Source organism: Macaca fascicularis, chromosome 3, assembly GCF_037993035.2.
Source record: "Macaca fascicularis isolate 582-1 chromosome 3, T2T-MFA8v1.1".
Taxonomy (NCBI): Eukaryota; Metazoa; Chordata; class Mammalia; order Primates; family Cercopithecidae; genus Macaca; species Macaca fascicularis.
This window is the reverse complement of record NC_088377.1, coordinates 84476978-84498119: the sequence shown is the minus strand read 5'-3', so window position 1 is coordinate 84498119 and position 21142 is coordinate 84476978. Positions and strand designations below refer to the sequence as shown.

Here is a 21142-nt window from a genome sequence, read left to right as displayed (position 1 = left end):
CACTGGATCCTGAGTCCATCTCCACAGACCAGGGTGCCGCTCAGGTCAGTTGCCATGGTAACTGCAGCAGATGGTCCCTTTAGAGATGGAATCCAAGGATGTCATGGCCAAGGCACAGAATTTTATATCAACTGAAGAAAGTGAAGACCAGCCAGAGAGGCTGCAGTTTAGGGAAACCAGAGGCTCCTCCCCCACCACGATACTAGGAAGGACTATCCCCTTGGTGACAGAAATAAGGCACTGGACTGATTCAGGCGTGCTAGGTTCCCAGCAGAGGAGGGTAAGGGAGGAGATCCAGGGGGCCTGGCTCAGTCATCTGGTGCACCTTTCTCCCCCAGGATAATTCTTTCAAAAAGGTTTGGATCCTACACAGACCAAAAATGCTGGTGTCAGGGCTTTTACAAAGTACCTGTGGTGCTGTAGAACCTGCAGCAAGGTGCCCTTGGCAGGCATCCGGTACAGTTCTGCTCTGTCCTCATCCTCAACGTAGACCTCCAAATTATCAGAACAATATTTTTGCTTTAGGTCCCGAGAAGGTGTTTCACTAAACATCACCATTAGATGATCAATAAACCTGGAGTCCTCATGAAAGGCAGAGATGAAGTCCAATTGGGCATACTCTGGGTACAGAAGGAGCACAGGCCAGCTCAGCCTGCCCTGGTTATCTAGATTCAGCCTGGCTCCATGGGGGTTCTCAGAGCTGAGTTCCTCCAGGAAAAATTCCCCTAGTTCCTCCAGGAAGAAAGGTCCCCTAGATCTTCTGAGGCTGAAATTTCATCCTCACAGGTAGTTTCAGAGAACCTGATATTCCTAGCCTTGACGGCCTCGAGTAAAGCCTCGTTCTGATTCCTCTCCTTTTCTTTCAAGTTGGATTTCCCCACATCCCTCTGTTCAATTTGCTTCAGCTTGTCTGCTTTAGCCCTCATTTCCAGAAGCTTCTTCACTTTGGCATCTATCTGCAGTCCCTTATCACATCAGTTCACAGCCTTGGCAAAGTATTTCAGTTCCAGATGGCATAAGCACCTCTTATTGCTTTGAGGTAGCAGGATTTTAGCTTTCTGGCAGCTGTCACATTACTGACAGCAGAACGAAAATTGCCCAGATAATACTGTGCTGCTGCCCGGTTGGTATAAAGGACAGCATTCAAATCAGGATTTGCACATTTCTTCTTTAATCCTTCAGTGTAGGAAATCACAGCTTTCTTGTAGTCTTTTTCTTTAAAATAATCATTGCCCTCATCTTTATAGGTATTGGCCTGTTCTTCTGGAGAAAGCTCCTCATCAAAAATAATTGACTGGAGACAAGCCAAGTCAGGATTCTCCCTGGGATCAATTTCTGATGGCACTTTCTTCATAAACAGGGGGACCTTTTCAAATTCCTCCTCCCACTGTTCCTCATGAAAGCCGCCACGGTAAGGCTGGCTCTGGAACTTTTCCAGGAACGAGTTCATGGTGTCGTCTGAGGTGGGGTCCTGCTCATATTGCTCCACAGCTGATGCCCTGCCCTCCAGCCCAGGTCCCAGTGCCGTGAAGTGTAGAAAATACTCTACAATGAATAAAAATAAAATATAATATCCAAAATTTATGGATGCAATAAAAGCAGTGGTCAGAAGGAACATTTAAGCTCTAAACACTTTTAAAAAGAATGATATTAATAGAAAATCTAATTGTATGTCTTACATAACCAGAAAATGAAAAGCAGCCTAAAGCCAAAGCAAGGAGGAGGCAGGAAATAATGATTAGGGGAAACATAAATGACATAGAGAATAGAAAAACAAGAGAGGGTATCAATGAACCTAAAACTTGGTTCTTTAAAAAGATTAACAAATTTGACAAACCTTTAGCTGTACTAAAAATAAAAGACTACAATAAACAAAAAATGAAATCATAGACATTACAACTGATACCACATAAATACAAAGGATCAAAAAAGACTACTAATGAACAATTATATGCCAACAAATTGGATTACCTACAAGAAATTGATAAATTCCTACAACATACAACCTACCAACACTGAATCATGAAGAAATAGAAAATCTAAAGAGACCAATAGTGAGTAAAGAGATTGAGTCAGTAATCAAAAATTTTACAAAAAAGAAAAGCTCAGTATCAGACAGCTTCACTGATGAGTTCTATCAGTTCTTTAATGAAAATTTACACCAATCATTGCCAGACTCTTTCATAAAATTGAAGAGATGAGAATACTTCATAATTTATTGTATGAGGCTGGCATCACACAGATACAAAGCCAGACAAAGAAATTACAAGATTGTCTCTTATAAATATAGATGCAAAACCTCTCAATAAAATCCTATAAAACTGAATACAGCAGCATATTAAAGGGATCATACTCCATGACAAATAGTATTTTCCCAGTAATGCAAGAATGGTTCAACATATGAAAATCACTCAATATAAGAAACCACATGAATAGAATGAAGGGAGAAAAAAGACCCCAAAATATATAAAAATTTCACTTGATGCAGAGGAATCATTTGATAAAGTTCAACATTCTTTTAATGATAAAAACACTCAGTAAATGAAGAATAAAAGATATCTTCTATAACATGATAAAGGTGATATATGAAAAGCCCACAGCTAACATCACATGTGGTATTGAAAGACTCAAAAGCTTTCCCTTAACAATGGGAACAAGAGCAGGATTCCTACTATTGCTATTTCTATTCAATATAGTAGTGGAAATTCTAGCCAGAGCAATTAGAGAAGTCAAATAAATGAAAATCATACAAATTGAAAAGAGAGAAGTTCTCCATTCACAGATGACCTGGTCTTATGTGTAGAAAGCCCTAAGGATTTAATAACAAAACTATTAGAGCTAATAAATGAATTAAGCAAAGTTGCAGGACCCAAAATCAATAAAAAAATCAGTTGTGTTTCTATACACTAGAAATAAGCAATATGACAAGGAAATTTTTTAAAACTTTCTTTTTATAGTAGCATCTGAAAGAATAGATACTTAGGAATTTAAACAGGGAGATTAAACACATGTACTGAGAACTACAAAACATTGCTGAAATAAATTAAAGAAGGCATAAATCAATGGAATGTGTTCATGGTGTAAGATTTAATATTGTTAAGGTGATAATGCTACTTGATTTGCTTTGTTAATCAAAGCAATCTACAGATTGAATCCAACAATTTTTTTTTTCTTGTGGAAATAGAAAACCCATCCTAAAGTTCATATGAAATCTTAAGGGACCTTGCACAGCCAAAACAATCTTGAAAAGAAGAATAAATGTGGACAACTCACATTTCCTGATTTCAAAACTTATCACAAAACTACAGTAATCAAAACAGTGAGGTACTTGTATAAAGACAGACTTACAGACCAATAGATTTGAATAAAGATTCCAGAAGTAAACTCTCACATACACAGACAATTGATTTTTGACAAGGGCACAAAAGCCATTCAATGGGCAAAAGGACAATCTTTTCAACAAATGGTGCTGGGAAAACTGTGTATCCACATGCAAAAAAATGAAGTTGAACCTTTTCCTCAAATTATATACAGAAACTCACCAAAAATGAATAAAACACTTAAATATAAGAACTAAAACTACAAAACTCAGATGAAAACATACAACTAAATCTTCATGATCTTAATTTCTTAGATATGACACCAAAAGGATGAACAATAACAAAAATAGATGAAGGGTAGAAAGCAAAGTGATAATGGAAGATGAGAGTTGAGTGATGTGACCAGGAACCAAGGAATGTCATGGCCTCTAGATGTGGGGAGGTAAGGGACCAATTTTCCCTGGAAACTCCTGAAGGAACTTGCCATGCTGACACCTTGATTATAACCCTTTAAGATACATTTGGGACTGTTGACCTCCAGGACTGTAAGATAATACATTCGTGTTGATTTAAGCCACTGAATATGTGGTGATTTGTTACAGCAGCAATAGTAAACTAATAATCTAAATGAAAGTAGGGATTTTTGTCTTCCCACACCCTGCTCACTTCACTACAGAATTTATAGCACTTAGTATATTCTTCAGTAAATATTTGTTGAGTAAAATGAATGAAGCCAGACTTTAGAGTCAGATTACACTTGGTTGGTTAACTGTTGTGAGGAAAGCAGGTGAAAGTTCTCTTGGCCTTGCTTCTCCTTGCACTGGGAAGCACTGTCATCAATGAAGGGGTTGCTGTGGGTTTCAAGAGAAAAGAAAAGGTGTGAGAATCTCCCAGGTACAGTGGGAGCTGATCTGTGCTAGGGAAATAAAGTAGTATTGCTTGGTTATTGCTCACTTGGTCACTAATATAACATGAATTGAGACAGTATGGTTGTGTATTTTTCTCCAATTAAGGTTATGGGGAGGCATGGCCTATGGAAAGTTAGTTATTTTGCAAGGGTGATTTGATAGAGGCAGCAAGCCAGGTAGCTGGGGTGTTTGCAAGGGCATGATCATGATGGTGTACCATGCAATTTAAATAGAGGCAGGAGGAAATAAAGACCTGATGTGATATGTTCAGATCCATGAATAAAACATTGTAACTGGAGTCACAGTATTGTCAGACTAGAGGTACTGAAGGAAGGGAGCTGGACACTTAAAAGAGATGGGAGGGTGGAATGTTTGAGATTGAGTGAATGGAGGTGCTGTGGTCATTTAGTGATGCTAAGGTCTTGGAGTGGCCATGGGAGGGGTGGGAGGCTGAGGTGGAGCAGAGGACAGACTCATCTGGAGATGATGCAATAAATGAAGGGGAAGGCTAGGCCCTGCAAGGAGCTCTCTTGTGTATATTAAAATCATCAAAAACTGTGGCAGCAGTGATTGCAGAGATCCTAGTGACCATGATCAAGGAATGAAGAGGAAGACCAGCGGTCTGGAGATTACTGCACATGTGGGGCGGAAAGTGGGCGGTAATGGATGACAATCATTAATGTGATTTAAAAAGTATTGAATGTTCGCTTTGTGCCAGGCACGTGGTGGTAGGGTCTGATGGGAGGTTAAGGGAAGAGAGGTGGAGAATGATCTGGAGATTTCAATGAGCAAGAAGGTATTTACCCCACATCCAGGCCCAATGGATTGAAGCCTTAAAAGAAAACAGCAACACCTGAGAAGGATGCCAGGAAATGAGTCCAGAGGGTACACATGGAGTCAGCTGAAGTACACCCGGAAGAAGGACAGAAGAAAGACTGTGAAGGACTTAAGAGTCAGGGAGGGGTGTGAACTGGCTCAGAAAGGGTGATGCATGGGTAGGCCAGGGGGTGAGGGATGAACGGGAGTCTTGGATTTCCTGTAGTCACTCAGGGAAATCCAGCAGCTAAAAGTAAGCGATTTAAGCAAATGAATGGACAGATGAATTAACCAATAGACTAAAGATGGTTGAATGCTTCCACCAGCCTTGCTTCAGGCCCTATTTAGAACTGAAGTTGACTTTCTCTTTCTTTTAATAGCTGCAAAAATGATGAATTTGATTTAGTTTCTAGAAGCAATTTCCTTTTGAAATCAGGTGAGGATCTTGGCAGATGCGAGGAATCTTTCAGAACCTGCATGTACATGAGAAAGGGATATGACAGCATAAAGTTCTCCTGTTTGAAGAAGCTTAATGGAGCCACTTTTTTACTCAGTTGACTGAGACCTGGAGCTGGTTTACTCTTTGAATTGCATGGTGTGCCTGCCGCCGCCTTTTGACTTCTCCAGCCTGAACACCTGCCTTTTTGGGGAGAACTGTGGTAACATATGGGGAGGCGTCCTGTATTTTCTGCAGTGTCTGACAAAGAAAACGTAGTTGGTTCATACGTATATATGATCTTTCAACACAAACTTCAAATAAATGTCTTCACTCCTTGGGGAAAGCAGGGCAGAGCCCCACTGTCTCAGCTAGCTCTCACTTGGCTGTCTTGTTTTGGGGCTGGAAGGCCACACTGTTGTTCCTGCGGTAGAGGCGGAGTCTGGGCATTGTCCCTTTGTAGCTGAGAGCAATTGTGTCTGCTTTGCTAAAATAAAGTTATTTTTTACCTTAGTCTGATCTCCAAATCTTTCTCTTTGAGATACCTCTGCCATCCAAGATCAGGAGATACTGAATTTTCAAAGCACTTTCTTAGGAGTTGCATGAGCAAAACATACACCTGCTCTTGTTTTCAAGGGATGTGGGCAAGAAGTAAAAAGAACAAACTGTTAATGAGAACACTTTTTGTATTCCTCCCTCCCCACCGACACATACTAGCACCATAAAATTTAAAACGCATCAAATGACTGTCGTAAGACTTTACTTTGATATATAAGGCAAAATGTTGAACATGGGTGCTAATTAATCATCACGGAGTTACAGGGGAACCTGGATGAATTAAGACTGGGGCGAGAGACTGCTCATCAAAGATCTTGCATTGTAGCTCAAGAAGAAAATGTTTAACTTAGTGTCTGGACACTCTGAGGATACAATGAAATGCTGTGTGTGGCCTGGTGGCCTTGGAAGCCGGCATGGTTTCAGCATGCAGGGTTGGGGTGAACCTTCTCTCCCTCACCGTGGCAGCCATCTCAGTCTGCCCCAGGATGTGCAGGCTGCTTGTCCCTGGCCTCACATCCTGCTGTGAGTGGGATTGTGACCCCCTGAAGTGCATATATTGAAGCCCTAACTGCCCCTGTGGTGGTATTTGGAGGTGAAGCCTTTAGGATATCATTAGGGTTAGGTGAAGTCTTAAGGACCTTTATGATGGTATTAGTGTTCTTACAAGAAGAGGAAAAGACACCAGAGCTTCCTCTGTCTCACAGTCCTGTGAGGACAGAGGCAGCAGGTGGCTGTGTGCAAACCAGGAAAGGAGCCCCCAGTAGGGAACCAACTGGCTGGTCCCCTGATCTTGGACTTCCAGCCTCTGGAGCAGTAAGGAACAAGTGTTGGCTGTTTAGGGTACCCAGGTAATTTGTTATGGGAGCCCAGGCTAAGACATACACCTTCTCAGCACCTGTGTGTGACGGAACACAGGCTTTGGTGCCAAACATGCCTGCACTCCGTCACATACTTTGTTATGTGGCCTATGGTTAGGCACTGTCCCAGTGAGACCCCACCTGGATTAGAAAGTCCTTCTCATGCCATATATGCTCCCTGTGCCATGGGTGGTTCCCATTGTGGTCTCAAAGGCCACCAGCCATTCAGATGCTTACACAGCAAGTGTGTGGGGCTGTGGTTGGGCTCCTGTCTTCCCAGTGGTCAGGGGCATGGAGAGCCACCTCTCACCACCTTCCATTCTGCTATCACATGCCCTTTGTATTGAACTCTTGTAAGTCTCTGTTATGAGTCAAATCCTGTCACCCCAAAATTCACATGTTGAACTAACCCCCAGGAGCCCAGAATACAGCTAGATTTGGAGATAGAATCTTTACCAATTAAGGTAAAATGAGGTATTTAGGGTGGGTCCTAATCCAATATTACTGTTGATCTTTTAAGAAGAGCAAGTTAGGACTCACACACAGAGAAATGACCATATGAGGACACAGGGAGAAGATGCCTCATCTATAAGACAGGGAGAGAGGCCTCAGGAGAAACCAGCCCTGACACCACCTTGATCTCAGACTTCCAGCCTTCAGGATGGTGAAAGAATACATTTCTGTTGTTTGAGCTGCACAAGCTGCAGTGTTTGTTACAGCAGCCTGAGCAGACTAATACAAGCTGTCACCACTCAGGGCCTTCAGCTGTACTTCTTGTCAGGATACCATTTCCTTAGTCTCCATGGAGCTAACTTCAATTCCTTTCTCAGGAATTCACTTGGGCATCCTTAAATGTTCTCGGAAGTCGTCTCTGCACCCCTCAGGCTAGGCTCTGCCTTCAGGGTGCCCCTGGTTCCCTGGGCGGGCTGTGTTTGCAGGGCTGATCCCAGTGTGCTGTATCCCACTGTGCTTCCAGGGTCCTTGTTTGACCGCAGATTTCTCTTGTGTCCAGTTGTTATCTTTGAATTGTGTCCTCAGTGCCCAGTACTGTGTTTGGAATATGGACCATACTTAATAAACATATGTTGAATGAAGAAATAGATGAATCACAGTGGTAAACCAAAGTGAAAATCTGAATGATAAATTATCAAAGAAGCACAATAGACTACTGTAGTCCACTGGAGCCATGCCATTGGTGCTACCCTGGCCTTTTGGTTTGAATCAACTGGTAATCATGTTGATGGTCTACTTCACTTTGTGGTTTTGACATGACTATCATGTCACTGAAAGATAAACAGATCCACTATTAGGGAAGAGTTACTTGAACTGAGGCCAGGAGAGATACGACCTCTTGTTTTTGATGCCTATGGAAATGTCACATTGACTGTTTTTCAGAAAGCAAGGATAACAACACAGCCTCTTGAAACTGTTATTGAGGATTTTCGAGGGATTCATAAATTATTTTTTTAACCAAGTGGGGAAACAGATTTTTTATATACTGCGAAATTGTGGAGATAAAAGTTTCCTTGTGTTTCCTTTTAAAATTATAAAGGCAGACCCAGCTTACAAAAGGAGAAATGGGATGGATGTAGAGAGAGGTGCATGAGGTGGGCTTTTGTATCCTCTGCATTCTGCCTTCTGCACAAGCCCCAGAGTCCCTTCTGCTCAATGAGGGACCCCTCAGGTGCCAGGCCTGGTTGGCCAGGCTGGGCTGCAGCCCCTTCATAAGCTTCTAGTATGACAGTGTTGTTAAACAGCTCTGTTTTTTAAGTTTTAGGTTCCACTTGGAGTTTGTACATAGAAGACATTTGGAAGAATAAAATCCATATAAAACCATGTTTATCCAGCCTACTTATTCTTGTTATTCCTCATTCTTGGAACGTGTGTGGAAATTTTATAGTAATTAATTGCTTAAGATTTTATTTCCTTGTCCTGTTGTCTTGGTGTTTACTGCCCGTTTCCCAGGATACTGACGAGGAAATAGAATGAAAAGGCCCTTAACATGCTCTGGACATGGCCACCCTGAGTTGTACTTGGCTATGGGAGCTCAAGTTCACAGCAAGAGAACAGAGGCCAGAATGGCCAGCTCAGTTTCTTGGCTGCATTATCATGTGAACTTTTCCCTCCCTATCAGTATTAAACCTCTTCCCAGCTCTACATGGGACATGTTTTGTCTCTGAGGTCAATGGGGTTGTTGAAAACAAAGACTGTGATGTTGTGAGTGATGTACTGCTATGGGAGAGGATGGGTCTCAGTAGCAAGAGCTACCCCCCACCAATGACACCTCATCTAATCGTCCTGGACCACTGGTGTAGAATCATTGAGTTATGTGTGATGTTAACATGGATGGCTCGGATCAGAAACATAGAGGCAAGGAAAGAAGTACCATGAATGGAAACAGTTCAGGGAAGGTTTATCAACCTCTCCAGACCTTATTTCTCCATCTAAGTGAGGGAAGAGTGTGATGTGAAGATGTCATGTGCCAGGTGCCAGCTCTAGTGCGTCATGCGCCAGTGCCCAGCTAAGGCTTACTCTTCCTCCCTTTTCTTGCTTCTCAGCTTCCAGCCTAGAGTTCTTATTCTGCATGCCGGGGGAGAGCACCAACTTTGGAGTCCCCTAGCCCTGAGTGTGACTATGGGTTCTTGCTTTTCGTGAGTATTTCAGTGTTGTTTTGAGGATAGAAAAATACTGTGAAGCATTTAACATGTTTCAAGCACATTGTGTGCACTCAATTCATGGTCACTATTATTTTATTTATAAATATAATATAACTATAAATATAATAAAATGCTTCCCAACTAGTTCTCAGAAGAAGACTGCCTGAAATGTATTGATATTTTTCTTTTTGATTGCTGGAGCTCTCATATGCCAAATGCTCTTGGGACGCAGAATTCTATTTTTTTGGAAATGAAGTCATGGGTCGAATGATTGGCAAAGAAAGTCATATTTCATTTTGTTTTTTATTGTTCTCTTCTCACAAAGTATGAAGTGGATCATTGGCAACCCTAATTTAAAATAGTGCTAAATAGAAAGTATATGTAACACTACTTATTTATTCTGGAACTTTATAGTGAACAATTTTCTAGACCAGAGTCAGCACACTTTTTTTCTGAAAAGGACCAGATGGTATATATTTTAAGCTTTGCAGGCCTTCCTGTCTCTGTCACAACTACTCAACTCTGCTGTTTAGTGCAAAAGCAGCTGTGAACAATATAGAAATGATGAGTGTAGCTACGTACCAGTAAAACTTGAGCGGTGTGACACTGACTTGTCAGATTCTCCCCCTGTATCTTGCTTTCCTCATTACAAAAAGAGCATCAGTCTGAGGATGCTAAACATTGTACCTAAATGTACCTAGCACAGTATCAGGCATGAACTAATGGAGCTCACTCTGGCCTTTTATGCCATGGGTCCACAGTCCATGTGCTGTTCATGGTTAATTTAATTTTGGAGTGGTGAAGGCATTTCATGATCTATCTATTTGTAGCAACTGGGGTGCTGTGTTGAGAACGATTCTGGGACTCTCTGGACTTGGCTGAAAAGTATACGGTGACGTCCATTCCTAGTGTTTCTTCTTTTCTTGTTATGTTCCCTGTATTTCAGCCATTTTTTTCTTCTGGTTTCTTCAGTCTAGTTTTTTTTTTTTTTTTTCAATCTCATAGCACCCCTTACCTTCACTCACAGTGGCAAGTGGGTTATGTCTATAATTCTGGGTTGGAGAGAAGATGTTGACATGACTATTTCTTTAAAGTTTTATATGGTTTAAACTCTAATTTTAATCTGATGATTAAGCAAGATGTACATTTTAATTGATTAGTATTTTCTTAAGGTATAGGATAAAACTATTTTCACATGTACGCTTTCTTTCTCTTTCTTTCTTTTTCTCCTTCCTTCCTTCCTTCCTCTCTTTCTCTCTTTCTTTTTTTCTTTTTGAGATGGAGTCTCCCTCTGTTGCCCAAAGGCACGATCTTGGCTCTCTGCAACCTCTGCCTCCCGGGTTCAAGTGATTGTCTTGTCTCAGTCTCCCGAGTAGCTAGGATTACAGATGTGTGCCACCATGCTACAGGCTAATTTTTGTATTTTTAGTATTTTTAGTTGGCCAGGCTGATCTTGAACTCCTGACCTCAGGTGATCCACCTGCCTTCGGTCTCTCAAAGTGCTAAGATTATAGGCATGAGCCACCATGCCTGACATCTACATGTGTGTTTTATGTGTGAGATGTTGTCAATCTTAATTTAGGAAAAATCCTTTTTAATTTTCTAAGGTTTCTTTTTTCTTTTTTTTTAATCCCCCAGGATTGTCATGAAAGCTGACTAATTTGTCTTCTGCAGTGGAATGCAGGAGACTACAGCTCTGAAGCATCATTCTCCACACCTTTCTCTTGCTGCCCTCCCTGCCCTCCCTCCTTTCTCTTGCTACACCACCCCTGCAGAGCAGAGCAAGGAGGCTGGCCCAGTCCTGCAGGGGCTTCCTGTGCAAGCTGATTCCTTTCCTGTGTTTGTAAAGTTGGAGGCAGTCCACAAGGCAGCTTTCTGCTCCATCTGCAGAATTTGCAGGTTCCTAAGGTCACCCTCAGGTTTGATAATTTGCTAGGTGAGTTCTTACAGAACTTACTGAAAGCTGTTATACTCATGGTTATGGTTTACTTGAGTGAAAGTATACAGATTACCATCAGCCAAGAGGGGAGATGCAGGGCAGAGTCAAGAGCTTTCCAGATGTGGAGCTTCTAGTTGTCCTTATGGTGGAGCATGGAGAATGTCAGCTTCTGCTGGGAATGGTATGTGACAATGCTTGTGGGGTATTGACAACCAGGGACCCTCAGCTGAGTCTTGCTGTCCCGGGTTCTGATTGGTGCTTGAGCGAAAAGACAGGGTTGACTGCCCAAGTCAATGACCTTTACTCTCCACCCCTCTGGAGAAAGAGTGAATACTGCATGACCCATGGCCCCCATCATAAATCACACTGCTGTCAAACCGTCCAGTGGCCAAAGCCCCAGGCTCAGGTGAGCTGCTTTGTTGGAGATATTATGTTTATCTTAACGCATGTCATCCCTTGAATAAATTAATGCTGTCTGTGACTCAACTGGATGATGACACCTGGAAGATCTGCATTTGGAATCCTCTGGGACTCTGCCCCATGTGTCTCTTCCCTTGGCAGATTTTAGCCTGTGTCCGTTCACTGTAATATAACATGCCATAAATATGCTAGCTTTTAGAAGAATTCTGTGTATTCAGTGGAATTCTGTAGCTGGAGAAGGGAGTGAGGGTGGAAGTGTAGGAGAAATACTTGTACAAAACATACCATGAGGCATAGGCCAACCAAAATACTGAGATATAGTCAGGAGATGAGAAAATGCCCCTCCTCCTACACCTTATCACCATGCTAAGAAGCCACCAGTAATAAGTGGATTACAACTGAACAAGTTGCGAGATTAAGACCCTTTCTGAGAACGTTGTATAAAAGAGGGATAAAAAAAAAAAAAGCAAATGGGGTGGAAAATTTTAAAAAGCAACAACAACAGAAGCACTTACTAGAGGCATTTGAAATCTTTAGTGGCTACAGCTACAACAAGCATTAAACATATCTCAACTCCTAGATATATTATGTTTAACATAAATCTTGCTATGTGTTAAATAATGATGATTATTTAACATAATTTTTGTTAAATGAAGATTTACCATAAATCTTCATGTTAATATCTTATTTACATCAATAACTATTAACCTATGCAACATGGCTGGCTTTCAACAAGAAATTACAAAGAATGGCAAAGGCAAAATAAACAAACAAAGCTTCACAATCTGAAAAGGCAAAATAAAAAGAGAGAAATAATCAGAATCAGACTCTGATATGACACAATTGTAGGAATTATCAGAAAGGAACTTTTAAGTAACCATGTTAAGAGCTAAAATAATATAGTAATAATAATAATAATATACAAGGCCAAGTAGACAATGTCAGAAGAGAAATTGAAACTATAAAAATGTTTCAAAAAGAAGTACTAAAAATAAGAAAACAGTAACAGAAAAGAAGGATGCCTTCAGTGGACTCATCAGGAGACTCAATATATCTAAAGAATCGTGGAACTTGAGTTTAGGTCAATAGAAACATCTAAAACTCAGATGCAAAGAGAAAATTAAAAATAATAATAATAATACAGAATAAAATATCCAAAAACTATGGGATAATATTAAAAATTACAACATACACAGAGTACCAGAAAAACAAAAAAGAAAAAGATAATGGGTAGATAGAAAATATTAAAAAATGTAATAGCCAAGCACTTTCTAAGTTTTACATTTTATTGATTGAAACTACAGTAACACACAGGTCCAAGAAGCTATACATATTATATTCAAATTGTAGAAAATGAGAAACAAAAAGAAAATTTTGAAAAAAGCCAGGGAAAGAATATACATCACTTATAAAGGAACAAAGATAAGGATTACAGCAGATTTGTTATAAGAAACCATGCAAACAACAGGAAAATGAAGTAAGTTCTTTAAAGAACTTGTTGAAAAAATATCTCAACCTAAAATTTTATAGCCAGTGAAATTATAGCTGACCACTTCCTAAAAGTGAAGCAGAAGTAAAGAGTTTCTCAGACTAACAGAAAAACGAGAGAATTCATTGTAACCTGATCTGCCTTGAAGGAAATTTTAGAATAAATTCTTCAGTCAAAAGGAAAATTATATAGGTCAGAAACTTAGATCTATATAAAAAAGGAAAGGCATCAGAAAAGAAAGAAATGATAATAAAATATACTAATTTTCCTTATTCTTAATTGATCTAAAAGGTAACAGTCTACTTACCAGCAATAATAGTAATAATATTGGAAGTTTATAGCATATGGATAAGTAATATGAATAACAGCATCATCAGAAGAGTTGAAAGGGGGAAACTGGAAATATTCTGCTTAAGCTATCTTCATTACCCGTGAAGAAATAAAGTATTATTTGAAGATAAATTTAGATTATTTAAAAATGTGCATTATAAACCCTTGGGCAACCACTCAAGAAGTTAAAAAAAAAAGTACAAATGATATGCCCAGAGAGGAGATAAAATGGAATCAAATAAAATTCTTAGTTAAAATGAGAAAATGCAGAAAAGAGGAAAAAAGGGAGACGCAAAGAACAAAGCAACAAATGGACAACAGAAAGATAGTAGATTTTTATTAGAAATCAACTTAAAAATGGCCTAATTGTAACAATTAAAAGTTAGAGATTATCAGAGTAGATTAAAAAAAGAGACCTGATCATATGCTGCCTACAAGAAACCCATTTTAAATATTAATATAAAGACTCAAGTAGGTTAAAAGCAGAGATGGAGAAACTTATACCATGCTAACACTAATCAAAAGAATGCTGGAATAGCTATATCAGTTTCACACAAAACAGATATTTGAACAAGGATGATTTATCAGTATAAGGAGGTCCCTTGCATGATGATATAGAGACCAATTCTCTAGGAAGACATAATTTCAAGTATGTATGCTCCTAACAACAGAGCATCAAATACATGAGGCAAAACCAAATAGAACTGAAATGAGAAGTAGGTAAATCTACTATTATAGTTTGAAACTCCAATACCCCTCTACTAATAATAGATAGATCAGGTGAAGAGAAAATCAGTAAGGATACATATTACCTCATTTGCACTATCAAGCAGACTGAGCTAATTGGTATTTATAGAACACTTTATTCAACAAAAGCAGGCTACATATTCTTCTCAAGTACCTATGGAACATTCACCAAGATAGCCCATATTATTAGTGAAAAAAAAAACAACAATTAAATGGAGAGGAATAGGGAAATTATACAAAATGCATTATCAAGACACAGTGAAATTAAACAAGAAATCAATAAATGAAAAATAGGAAAATACCAACATATGTGGAAATTTAATATATTAAAAAAAAAAACCTTGGTTAAAGAAGTCTCAAATGAAATTTTAAAAATTAAACTGAATGAAAATTAAAACACAACTTATAATTTATAGGATGCAATTAAAGCAGCACCTTAAGGAAATTTATAACATTGAGTACATATATTAGAAAAGTAGAAATATCTACAAATCCATTACGCAGGCATCAGTCTTAGTAAGCTAGAGAAAAAAGAACAATTAAGTGTAAAGCAAACAGGGAAAACAACCAATAAAGATTATAGCAGAAATCAATGAACAGAAAAATAGGGAAAATCAATGAAACAAAAAATTTGGTTATTTGAAAAGTCCAGTGAAATTGGTAAACCTCTAGCCAGACTAATCTGTAAAAAGAAGATAAAGATACATATTTCTAATTTCAAGAATGAAAGAGGGGTTATGACTGCTGATTCATAGATATTGAAAGGACAATAAAGGAATACTGCAGACAACTTTACACCTGTATATTTTAAAGCTGAAATTAAATAAGCCAATTCTTTGAAAAACAAAAATCACAAAAATCCAATTAAGGAAAAAGGGGTAACTTGACTATTTCTATATCTACTAAAGATGTTAAATTGTCAATTAAATTCTAAACAATTTGCCAGTGAAACCACCTGGCAAATTATATTAAATATTTGAGGACATAATACAAATTCTACATAATATTGACCAGAAATACAAAAGGAAGGAAACTTTTCAATTCATTTTATGAAACGAAGATTACCCTAATTACCATAATCAGATATTACAAGAAAATTGTGAATATCTCTCATTAATATAGATGTAAAAATCCTTAGCAAAATGTTAGCAAATAAAATCCTGCAATAAAAAGGATAATACATTGCAATCAACTGGAGTTCCTTTCAAGAGTGAAAAGTTGGTTCAACATTCATAAATCAAAAACTTTTGTTTATGATATTAACAAATTAAGAAAAACTGTAAGGTCATATTTTATGTATGTGTGTATTTTTCAAAAAAATAGTTTAAAATTACTAAGAGAACTGACTAGGAGGCTGGTATGATCCATGAAAAGGAAGAACAGTGTGGTGTGGGGTGGCCCACCTGAGAACCACATGGGGCAGGGAAGCCCCCTCCCCCGAGCCAAGGGAGGCGGTGAGAGAGCATATGTGCTTTTTCCATGGAACTTTGCAACCCACAGATTGGAAGATCCTACTTGCGAACCCACACCACCAGGGCCTAGCGTCCCAACCCCAGAACAGTACAGATTCTCAACAGCCTGTCAGCTGGAATCTGCTTAAGCCTACTGAGGTCCTGGGGAAGGGGCGACCAGCTTCGGCTGCTGTCTAAGCTGTTTGAGCTCCTTGAGGGAGGGGCAACAGCCAGCATTGGCACTCACAAGTGCTTGGCACACTAAGCTCCCTGGGTGGGGGAAGGGTGGCATCCATCTGTATAGCTCCAGACTGTGCTTTTCCCCTGCTGGAGCTGGGGAAGCTGAAGGGCTTGGTCCCAAGACATGTTCCCCACAGCCCAACACACCAGCTGTGGCAGACTGCGGCCAGAGTGACCAGAGTGCTGCTTCAGGCCTGACCTTGACCCATCCTTCCTCACTGGGTGGGGCTTCCTGTCAGGAACTCCAATAACTCCAGCCAGAGGCTCAGGGACAGAACCCGGATCTTCCTGAGCCTGAGTCCCTAGAGGGAGGGGTGGCCACAGTCTCTGCGGACCAGCAGACTTAGCCTTTCGTCCTGGTAGTTCTGAGGAATCCGGGCAGCCCAGACGAGTGGGTTTCCCCCATGTGAAGCACACCCTCTCCACCAAGGTTCAAAGTGCTTCATTAAACAGGTCCTGTTCCCTGAGCCACCCAACTGAGTGAGACCCTCCAACAGGGGTTGTCAGACCCTATATAGGAGCGATCCTACTGGTATCAGGTTGGTGCCCCTCAAGGTCAGAGATCCCAGAAGAAGGAGTATGCACCCATCTTTGCTGTTCTCTAGCCTCCTTAAGTGACATCTCCAGGCGCAGGAGCAGACCAGATGAATAGGGCCTGAAGTGAACCCCCAGCAAACCGCAGCAGCCCTACAGAAGAGGGACCTGACTACTGAAAAACAAAAACAAACAGAAAGCAACAGCAACAGCATCATCAACAACAAAAAGCCCCCGCAAAAATCCCATCCAAGGGTCAGCAGCCTTAAAGAGCAAAACTAGACAAACTCATGAAGATGAGAAAGGATCAACAAAAAAAGGCTGAAAACCCAGAAGGACAGAGTGCCTCTTCTCCTCCAAACGATTGTAACGTTTCTCTAGCAAGGGCACAGAACTGGACAGAGGATGAGATGGATAAATTGACAGATGTAGGCTTCAGGAGATGGGTAATAGAAAACTACGCTGAGCTAAAGGAGCATATTTTAACCCAATGCAAAGAAGCTAAGAACTTGATAAAAGGTTAGAGGAGCTGCTAACTAGAATAACCAGTTTAGAGAGAAACATAAATGACCTGATGGAACTGAAAAACACAGCATGAGAACTTTGTGAAGCATACCCAAGTATCAACAACCAAATTAACCAAGTAGAAGAAAGGATACCAGAGATTGAAGACCACCTTGCTGAAATAAGGCATGAAGACAAGACTAGAGAAAAGAGAATGAAAAGGAATGAACCAAACCTTCAAGAAATATGGGACTTCATAAAAGGATTGAACCTACGATTAATTGGAGTACCTGAAAGAGACAGGGAGAATGGAAACAAGCTGGAAAACACACTTCAGGATATTATCCAGGAGAACTTCCCCAACCTAGAAAGACAGGCCAACATGCAAATTCAGGAAATGCAGAGAATACCACTAAAATACTCCATGAGAGGATCAACCCCAAGACACATAATCATCAGATTCTCCAAGGTCAAAATGAAGGAAAAAAAATGTTAAGGGCAGCCAGAGAGAAAGACCAGGTCACCTACAAAGGGAAGACCATCAGACTAACAGTGGACCTCTCAGCAGAAACTCTACAAGGCAGAAGAGATTGGGGGTCAATATTGGACATTCTTAAAGAAAAGAATTTTCAACCCAGAATTTCATATCCAGCCAAACTCAGCTTCATGCATGAAGGAGAAATAAAGTCCTTCCCAGACAAGCAAATGCTGTGGGATTTCATTACCACCAGGCTTGCCTTGCAAGAGCTCCTGAAACACTAAATATGCAAAGGAAAAACTGGTACTAGCCACGGCAAAAACACACCAAAATATAAAAACCAATAACACTATGAAGAAACTACATCAACTAGTGTGCAAAATAACCAAATAGCATCATGAAGACAGGACCAAATTCACACATGACAATATTAACCTTAAATGTAAGTGGGCTGAATGCCCCGATTAAAATACACAATCTGGCAAATTGGATAGTCAAAACCCATCAGTGTATAGTATTCAGGAGACCCATCTCACATGCAAATACACACATAGATGCAAAATAAAGGGATGGAGGAAAATTTAACAAGCAAATGGAAAGCAAAGCAAAACAAAACAAAACAACATAGGGGTTGCAATACTAGTCTCTGATAAAACAGACTTTAAAAAAATAAAGGTCAAAAAAGACAAGAGCATTACATAATGGTAGAAAGAACAATTCAACAAGAAGAGCTAACCAGTTTAAATATATATGCACCCAATACAGGAGCACCCAGATTCATAAAATAAGTTCTTAAAGACCTACCAAGAGACTTCAACTCCTACATAACAATAGTGGGAGACTTTAACATCCCACTGTCAATATTAGACAGATCAATGAGACAGAAAATAAACAAGGATATTCAGGACTTGAACTCAGCTCTGGATCAAGTGGACTTCATAGAAACTTATAGACCTCTCCACCCCTAATCAACAGAATATACATTCTTCTCAGTGCCATATGGCACTTATTCTAAAATCAACCACATACTTGGAAGTAAAACTCTCCTCAGCAAATGCAAAAGAACTGAAATCATAATGAACAGTCTCTCAGACCACAGTGCATTCAAATTAGAACTCAGGATTAAGAAACTCACTCAAAACCACACAATTATATGGAAATTGAACAACCTGCTCCTGAATGACTCCGGGGTAAATAATGAAATTAAGGTAGAAATCAAGAAGTTCTTTGAAACCAATGAGAAGAAAGAGACAATGTACCAGAATCTCTGGGACACAGCTAAAGCAGTGTTAAGGGGAACATTTATTGCACCAAATGCCCACATCAGATTCAGGACAGAGGCAAGGGCAAAGACTTCATGACGAAAACACCAAAAGCAATTGCAACAAAAGCCAAAATTGACAAATAGGATCTAATTAAACTAAAGAGCTTCTGCTCAGCCAAAGAAACTATCATCAGAGTGAACAGGCAACCTACAGAATGGGAAAAAAATGTTTGCAATATACTCATCTGACAAAGGTCTAATATCCAGAATCTACAAGGAACTTAAATTTACAACAACAACAACAAAAAACCCCATCAAAAAATGGGCAAAGGATATAAACAGACATGTCTCAAAAGAAGACATTTACGTGGCCAACAAACATATGAAAAAAAGCTCACCATCACTGATCATCAGAGAAATACAAATCAAAACCACAATGAGATACCATCCCATGCCAGTCAGAATGATGATTATTAAAAAGTCAAGAAACCATCGATTCTGGCGAGGATCTGGAGAAATAGGAACACTTTTACACTGTTGGTGAGAATGTAAGTTAGTTTAGTCATTGTGGAAGATAGTATGATCTGGAACCACAAATACCATTTGACCCAGCAATCCCATTACTGGGTATATATCCAAAGGAATATAAATCATTCTTTCATAAAGATACATGAACATGTATGTTTATTGCAGCACTGTTTACAGTAGCAAAGATGTGGAACCAATCCAAATGATAGACTGGATAACGAAAATGTGGTATATATATGTGTGTATATATATATATATACACACACACACACCATGGAATACTGCACAGTCATAAAAATTTATGAGATCACGTCCTTTACAGGGACGTGGATGAAGCTGGAAGCCATCATCCTCAGCAAACTGACACGAGAACAGAAAACCAAACACTGCATGTTCTCACTCATAAGCTGAACAATGAGAACACATGAACACAGAGAGGGGAACAACACACACCAGGGCCTGTTAGGGGTTGGGAGGCCAGGGGAGGGAACTTAGAAGAGTCAATAGGTGCAGCAAACCACCATGGCATGTAACAAACCACCATACCTATGTAACAAACCTGCATGTTCTGCACATGCATTCTGTTTTTCTTTTCAGAAGAAATAAAGAAAAACAAAAATTAAAATTAAAATAAAATAAAATTACTACTAACGTCACATTTGAATAGAAAGAACTACAAGATATGTAGATTGGAAAAAGAAATTATTTTTATTTTAAGATGACATGCATTTCCATTTTGGAAATAACTTAATACAAATTTCCTGGAACTAGTAACCAAGTTTAGCAAGGTCACAAGAACAAGGTCGATGTACAAAATTAGTGTACCTTAATAACTGGAATAACAAATTTAAAACAATGACAAATCACAACAAAGCTAATACATATAAAGTACTTGTTTATAAATAAATCTAACAGCATGTATACAGGATCTGCATGAAAAAAACTAAAAAACATTGAGGAAAGAAATCACAAAAGATATAAATAATGGAATGATACTCTGTATTCATGGATTGAAAGAATTAATATTAAGATATCCTTTATAATTTAATCTATAGTTTCTATGTAATCTCAATAAAAAATTCTAGCAACTTTTTGTAAAAACCAAAACATATGAAAAAGCACAGGCACTGTAATAGCCAGCACAATTCTGAAAAAACAAAGTTGGATGACTTACACTACTTTTGAGACTTACTGTAAAGCTACATTAATCAAGATGGCAGTGTATTGGTGAAGAAAAGAGATCAATGGAACTCAATAGAAAGCCCAGAAAGAAGCCTACACAAATATAGCCAACTGATTATTTTTTTTTCACAAAGATGTAAAGTAAATTTAATGGAGAAAGGAGGGTTTTTTCAATAAGTGGGATTGCTACAATTAGACATCCACATGCAATAAAATGAACCCCAACAAGACCTCACATTTATACAGAAATTAACTCAAAATGGTCATAAATGTAAAACACAAAACTGTAAAACTTGTATTCAACAGATGATAAATTTTGAGTGGCCTGTGGTTTGGTGATTGATTTCTGGAAACAACACCAAAAGCACAATCCCTGAAAGAAAAAAAAGGACAAGTTGGACTTTGTTAACTTTAGTAACCTTTCTTTTGTTGAAGACACTATGAAGAGAACAAAAAGACCACCAACACACTACCGACAAGGTGA

General features: G+C 39.2%; 1 pseudogene; it reads right to left on the bottom strand.

The window, feature by feature from the left end:
* Nucleotides 1-312: 312 nt before the first annotated feature.
* Nucleotides 313-1483, bottom strand: LOC102146651 (tetratricopeptide repeat protein 4 pseudogene; annotated as a pseudogene).
* Nucleotides 1484-21142: the final 19659 nt, after the last annotated feature.